This window comes from Phymastichus coffea, unplaced genomic scaffold (genome assembly GCF_024137745.1).
Source record: "Phymastichus coffea isolate CEN01 unplaced genomic scaffold, Cenicafe_Pcof_1.1 PCOF00069, whole genome shotgun sequence".
NCBI lineage: Eukaryota > Metazoa > Arthropoda > Insecta > Hymenoptera > Eulophidae > Phymastichus > Phymastichus coffea.
Window position 1 is genome coordinate 145,179 of NW_026706880.1, and position 8,356 is coordinate 153,534.

Sequence of the window (8,356 nt, forward strand, 5' to 3'; positions counted from 1 at the left end):
TTTCAAGTGCAAGAAAAATCATTAGAACGGTAGCACGATCACTTTTTTTTCTCGATTATGTTTGTAAAGAGTCATAAATCAGAATTTGACACGCTTTTTGAATTATCTTCAAAATAATATTCTCTAATTTATGCACATTCACATTTTATTGGGAATTTGATGTAATAATTCAATTGTCCGTCTTACAGTTGATATTGAACAGAAAAATTTGTTCCAGCAAAGCTATGAAAAATTGTAACAATAATTATGATTATAAAAGGGACTTGTTTTAATTGTTAAATATTTTTTTATAGGGTTACCAAATATTTCAGAGTTTTAGTTCAATTTGAATGAATAATTAATATAATGTGAATAAGTGGTTCTCTTTTGCAGATGATAGATGGAGTATCATCCTAGCAATCGAAAGTTGCAGTCATCAGCTATTGATTATACCGAGTTTGTACGATACTTACTGAAATGATGTAATGATGTAAGCGTTAATTAATCTGTTAAATTGAAGTCGGTGAATTGATAAAACGTGAAGGACTCGCGCGGTTGATGATATATATGTACTGAAATTATCAATGCAAAGTTGGAAGAGAGCGTATATCGCATTAGTAATTATGAATAAAGCACGCAGGGTAAAAAAAGGTATGTTCCGTAGCTATTAAGACATCAAGAAATTTAGCAAAAGACCGCAGGTGAATTCAACGAAACACGCAATAGGCATCCTCATGTCGCGCACGGGCGCGCGCCCCGCGTGAATGATTTGCGGCGCGCGACTCCTTTCCCAGGAATGAGCCTCGATCGTCTGGGCGTCTGGACGGCGTCTGCGAGCGTATAGTTCCATGAAATCCGACGTCGCTCAGGTATGTAACTCGCTCTTGTTTTTCATTTACCGCGTGGATCATAATTGCACCAACCTTCGACCTTTGCCCACTGGAATTTTCTGCTTTGGATATACACGTATAATCTCTGGTCGTTGTCGACGATTCGCGCGCGTGAATGAAAGAGAAGGAAACTGCGACTCACTCACTCTCTTTTCTTCGCCGCGATGTGTTTTTGTGGAATTGGCTTTGTTGATGCGATATGAGACAGATGCACCGGATGATCTGCTACCGCAAAATCTCGGTTTCTTGTTGTTTTCTTGATTTTTAACTCTTCAGCCATTGTATCAACGCTTTGTTTGCGTTTCGAGAGTTTCAATGGCGAAGAATGTAGGTTTTCGTGACTATGAAAAAAGACGACTTCTTCGGTAGAATGACGAATAGGTACGTATTGTTCTTTCGGACTCTTCGCGGTTTATTTCTCGGGCAATTCAGTGAGAAAATTATAACTCAGTCAAGTTTGTTTTTTTATTTTATCACTGTCAATTCGCTTTATTAATATCATTTTTCAAATTTTTCCTACAATTTAATAAAAGAGGTGGTATTTAATAAAATTAATTACTTAACATAAGGAATAAAGCCATTTTAAGTTTTTAGAGAACCTTAAAATAGCTCAAAACGCAATAGCTTCACCAAACCTTTTATCTAGTCAATTACCTTTCACAAAAAGACATTCTTTTAAACACGCGAAAACGTCAAAATAAATAACTTTCCATACTTAGGTTAATCATCATTTTTTAATTATTATTTCATTTTTATTTTTGAAATTTGTAAATAGCAATAACCATTAATTGCTATTTGCAAATTTTAAAGAACAAATTTTACGTACTTGTTTTAAGTATTCACTCAAAATAACTCAATAAATAGATGCATTGAACGAGAACATCATTTATGTGAAAGAAAGATTATTTGATGTACACTTGTGATAATAAATGATTCCGCTTATTTTGTTTCATAATATGATAATTTAATATAATATTACAATATACAAGTGAATTTTTTAGTTGAAACTTTTATTTATTGTTTAATGTGTTTACGACATATCTCACTTTGCTGAAGATATAATACTAAATACGACAGGAAAACTACGAATGATATACAATAGAAGCAGGCGCTCACCAAGTGCGAAGTACAGTTCGCGATCCGTCTGAGGGGAGCAATGGTACGATGTCAAAATAAACGCGTCGAGAAACATCATGCATCTCGTCTAGCGATCTCTCAGCGCGTGGGAGTGCCGTCGACACGATTGCGCAACACATAGCGCGACCATAAATTACACATTCGCGTCTAGTCTGAGAAAAACAAAAAAGAAAAACGACGACCCTTGGGGGCGTGTTACAATGCAAATTGCATCACAAGCGTCTCGGAATTTTCAATAATTTATTTTCTATGTACTCTCTTGCGCTCTTTACAATTCCGATCGACGTTTGGATTTGCCGCATAATCAGCGTGGGTGGGTTCAACCATCGACGTACGTGTCCGTACAAATCTCCCATGGCAAGATCCGATGCTTCGATAATTATTGACGCTCCGACGCGTAGATAGGAGCGTCGAACCTTTAAGGATGGTAGGTTGGATAACCTTCGAAATTAACTATTGTTTGCTGCATTCCAAATTGTATATTTTTAAGACTTCCGAGAAGATTCGCTCTATGACACGGATCTGATTGGATTGTTAAAAGAAAACATGTGAGTTTCGCGAGGATCGATGTTAGTTTGGAATCTTGCAACATTTCAATAAAATATTAGAATATTACGTTATTTTACTAATCATAAAGGAATAAGCCACTAGGTATTTATTAGTCTATTTGAATTGAATGCTACGCGATTCGGTTAAATAATTTGATTGTAATTAATCATTATATGGACCCTCCTCAAAGACAATACAGTAGCAAAGAAAAAAGTCTCAAATTTCTCGCGAATATCACTGTCCGTGCCTCGAACAAATCGACTAAATTGTAACTGGAGATGCATAGAACAGTCGAGATATTTGACTGCTGGGGAAGCGTCGATCGGATTCTGAAATTGATCCCCGAAATCGAATGCTACAATGAAAAGATTACTACTACTGCGGCTTGCGGATCTATATCGGAAAAAGGGTGAGATCAAAAGTAAAAATATTGTATTACTATTTACGTGAAACGCCATGAGAAAGTTGGTCATGGTGGGATCTAATAAGATTTAAAAAAATAGCGGGAACGCATAGCCGAATCAAAAATCTCAAAAATACTTGTAGGAATACTTGTATTTCTTGGCTACAATATCGTTCATAAGTGTCAAGTTGACAATCGGAATGGAGTTTCTACGTTGATATTTCTCTGATTTTAGGACTTATCGATATCATTTGTTATGCAGATACTTATCTGTTTTGTCCGATTATTATAAAATTTATTGACGAAAGTACAATTGGTAATTAGATGAGCACCGAAAGCTTTTAGTCGTCTGAAAAAAATACGCCGCAGTAGAAAAGTAGTGGGTCCTACTGAGAAAAATTTCCATTGAATCAGACTTCCTTTAGAGAAAAAATGCCAGCAATCAAAATGGTCGTGTACAGTGAGGCCTCTCGACATTGCTAAACGAGAGCTAACGAGGCGCACGCGTCTATGACCATCATCGTGCATCACGGTATAGTGCAATCAGAGAGGACAGGAGAGAGGCAGAGTGCGCACCAAACAACAATTTGATTCGCCGAGTAGCGGCATTATTTATTTCGGTACGTCTAGACGTCAGATTGTCTCTCTCGGCCGATAGCCGCAGACATGACGTCAGCTCCCATATAACGCATTGCCCGGGAGCGTAGTCGCTCTGACTGCGTTGCGTGGACTTTTAGGTCAAATTGCGCGCGCGCGCGCGCGCATGTGTTTTACGAGCGGCAAATTGCGGCCGCGACGTCACTTGTTGCTGCTTTCTTATGCAGTTCGTCATTAAGCAGTAACCAGCAGAAAGCGAGACCCCTTCGAGAGAAAGACTCGTTAAATAAATTTGAATACTCCTTTGGCCCGAGAGCGGCCCTCTGCAATTGCTTTTTTTGCCGATTGCCCGAGCGCGAAACGATGCCAGGTGCTCTCCGCTAAATTCTAAGTCGCGTTGCTTTTTGCCCTCCTTGGGCTTTTGCAAAAGAGAACAGCGGAAAATCCTAATTGGCTCGCGAGTTTTTCTAAAGGGATCCCCTCCCCCTCCCCCACCCGCTCCGTTCCGCTCGGGATCCATGGCAAATTTGAATAATCGTTTTGTTGAGGGTATGCAGATTGTTTAAAGGAGGCCTTAAAGTCAATTTCTTTAAGAAATCGATTTTGGAGCGTTAGAATATTCAAGCAGGCTCGAGTGTACGCAGAAAAAAAACAATTTTCTTTTTTACCTACTTGTAGATAATTTGCTTTTTTAGAACAGCAGTAGTAGCTAAATTTGAGTCCATTGCCAATTTTTTTTCAAACTTACTTGCCGATATTGTTATTAGCAAAAAAAATTCCAAAGGTTTGGGCAGACGATATTCCATAGAATTAAGAAAAATTTTTAAAAATCATTCCAAAAAATATATATAATTGGAAAAAGGATCAATGATATGAACAGAAAAATTGTCTCTGCTAAATTCAGTGTTACTCATTACCAAGAAATTCCTTGTGATTGATCATCAATTTAAAGGATATCCAGTTTTCAATTGCTTATGAAGATGCGTGCTACGTAAAAGTATAAATATGGTGCGATATTCTTCAACCTTACAATTCAATTTTTACTCGAAGTATACCACTTATTTTCTTTCTAAATCTGAAATTAAAAATTGATAAAAAGATATTGCAAGAACACTTATTTCTTCATACGTCGGCAGTTATGTGCACATGCCTCTAAATAAAATCTTTGAAGGTCATTTATATAGGCCATAATCGATCTACATAAGCGGTTTACATAAACGTTTGCAAGGTGATAGTAAAGGACGAGTGCCTCGTACATTATAAAATAGTTTTCCTTACTAGTTTACCATTGAAAACTTTGTACTGCAGAGAAAGAAAAGAATGTATCCACGTAAAAGATTTAGTGAGTCAAGAGCAGCGTTGAAATCAAAGCATCATAAAATGGTTTTCCGCATAAAGCAAAGTATTCAACTAAAAAGAATTTTGCTTGAAACGAACGAAGCGAATTGTAAGGTAATGGCTAATAGAACTGGAAGCGAGCTTGAAAGGTCCGCGCTACCCGGACAATGCGAGATAAGATAAGGGGAGAAGCAGTAGGCAGGCTAACGCACGAGGAGCCTGGAAAGGGCGGCTGTTACGACGCGGAAATAAAAGCGGCACTTTTTCCGCTACAAATTCCAGCCAAATGAATTCTGGATTCCTACGCGGTCGCTGGGAAACCTTTTGAAGAGATGATACATATAAACGTGGAGAATTTTTCGCCGCGGGGCCATTTGAATTTTTCAGCGAAATCCTTCCGCATACTCGCCTCCTCGTCGTCGACATACATTTTGCTTGCTCCGAAGTGCTTGCGGAGCACACGTGCGATGTTGCATGCTCAAGCCGCGATCCGCCGGGGAATTATTTATGAGTTGGACCTTGGCATAATCCGATGGTTTATTTTTGCCAATCGAGAGAATATCTAAAATAGCCATGTAAATTGCTTAATCATTTTTTTCGCTTGTGACTTTGATAATTATCTTTCTTTCTGTTTGTTTTGGTTGTTGGTTTGGCACACTGCTTGATTGAAAACAAAACCAAAGTGATAAGCCTTGACGTAGCTGTGTCGAAGTAGTGTAAGCGTGGAATTTTTATCTTTTCGCGTTCGCAGCAGATTTAGGACATAGATAGTTCGATGAAAATGTTTGCAATGCGATAAACATTGTTTTGGCTGGAATCTTATTACTTCTCACCAGAGGAGTGAGCAAAAGAAAAATACGAATTTTCGTTTCATCTTTTAAAGATCAAGATTTAGTCAGACACAGAAATTTCCACTATTTATTACGAGTGCATGCTCCTCTTATATCATGCCACCCTTGACCTACTTCATACGGGATTTTCCATCTTTATACGTTATTCAAACATCATTAATACATAATGTTACATAAAAAAACTTTCGGATTTACAGTAATTGCAATAATTAAAAAGGAATTTTCAAATTGAATAAAACCAGACTAATTCAGATAGTTAATAAAATAAATCATCTAATTCAAGACCTAACTTAATCCGGTAAAAATTGGTATGCACTGGATCCAATTGACGAAAGCTACAAATCAGCGTTAGTCGGCTTTATTTAGTTATATTAACTTTTTTTCGAACCAGTTAGACCAGTTTAAACCAATTACAGTATTAAATAAATTAATACTGTAATTTTCCATGACATTAACATAAACGAAAATTAAAATAAGTAAAGTTTACATTATAATTCATTATATAAATACATATTTGATAACAATAAAAATGATTGCAATGCAAGATCGACTACTGGAACAAAAAACATATCTAAAATCCTCAAGCTACGCAATCAATACACATTCTTAAAATCGGCCAAGAGATCGTTTTTCTACCGGTGCTAACGGTACATTTATATAATTTCTGAAAAATCATTACGTCAAATAATAAAACCGCATTCGCGCAAACGTGCCAATCCTTAGCTCTATAATGATTCGCAGATGCGCGATGAGTCAAACCAAAATTTAAAGGAGAGATGGTCATCGACATTGGACCACTGGCTTACAATCAAGTTTACTCACGTATTAATAGATAGCCATCGATGGTTTCCAAGATTCTTTAACCCAGTTCAAGCGTGTGCACGTGCTCAGACCTGCGACTGCTAAAATTTATGGCCCAGACAGTGCAGCCCCCAATTTCTGAGCGGCTTTGCTTTCCCTTCCTTAGTCATTTGTCAGTTATGTGATCCCGTGTTATACGTCTATGGCATTTATCAGATAATTCGTTATTATAGAAATGAATTAACTATTCATTGCAGTGTGTTGGTTTTTTGTCAAGTTCATGGAATAATTTAATTATTTGTTACCATGTTGCTGCTTAACATTGCTTACATCAGATAATCGATAATATTGCGAATTGGACTTATTTTAATTAGCCTTGGTATGTAGCTTATTTAAAGAAGTTATTTGACATAGATCACATTGTTTTCAATTTATCTAGATAAATTAAATTGCAAGCCTGGCAATGTTATGCTTTACTGTTCTCGCAGCATATTTCAATCCGAAATATGTCTCCTATAAGAAATATTACACACTTTCACTTTCAAATCTAACGGAAATTTCGTTTGCGCTTTTTTAATGATTAGCACTATTCTCCATCGCATTTTTGAAGAACCGTTAGTTTCGATGCTCATTCCTAAAATTTTAATAGACGTCCGAACGGCATATGCAAAAATGACTCATGAAACGTTAATCTTAAATGACTCATTAAAAAAAAATAAATTTTACGAACTGTAAAAAATTTACAGAAAATCATTTTTTTGGCGGCGAAGTCAATCGAAAAGTAAGATAAGATTCGATATCACAAAATAATAAATTAAATTTTCAAAGAACGAACGGTAGTAGACTTTACCTGGAAATATTTCGTCAGTGAGAGAAAAAGGCAAAAGAAGAAAGTAGGATCATTAGCGAGCACCTTTAACTCAAAAGTTTTTATCTGGTACATTGGAAAGACTGGCGGTAATCGAAATCGGAGAGAGTAGGGGTTGTCCAAAAGCTGTAGGAAAAACAAAAAGACGCATTGGCATATAATGACATGTGTGTCTGCGCGTCGATCACTGGTCGTACACACCTCGCCGAATAAAAGGCAAAAGCTTAGCTCTCTCTCTCTCTCTCTCTCTCTCTCTCTCTCTCTCTCTCTCTCTTTCTGTCGAGGCCTGCACTCGGTTTTATTAAAACGATACATTACGATTCAAAAGATCATATCTTACGAATCGTCTAGACGGCGCGGGACACCCTATAAAGCGCTCGCTCGCTCGCGACAGCAAGCAGCAGCCCCTTCTTTCCTATATATCTCATTCGCTCTCGTCTCGCCTCTTTCGTTCTCTCTCTCTCTCTTTCTCTCTCTCTCTCTCTCTCTCTCTGTCGAGCGAAGCGACGGCGTTCCATCTTTTTGCAACGTCTCGTCGAGGCGCGATTATTCGGACACCAGGTTTGAGGCCAGACGGATAGCCTTTTTTTGCACGCGCGGTCGCGCGCACACGCTGCTGTACACCGGTGTCGACGGGGAAAATTTAAGACTTTCCACCAATGGATGACTTTGACGTTTCTATTTTATTTCATCGCCACTCTGAAACTCATTTTCTCGGGTGATTTTTTGTGTTGGCAGAGTTTAATCTTGTTTTTGTCGATATCGATCGATCGCGAGAATTGAGCGTTCGCTAAAGCTACCGCACACTGCAATGCACGCTAAAAGAACGAAACTGCAAGCCTTGTCGTTTGGCACAATGAAAGTCTAGGTTTTCAAGCGGCTCACTGCTTTTCAGAATAGTGCCTATAAAAGCAGCCAAGTGCACCATGTTCAGAGAGAAGTA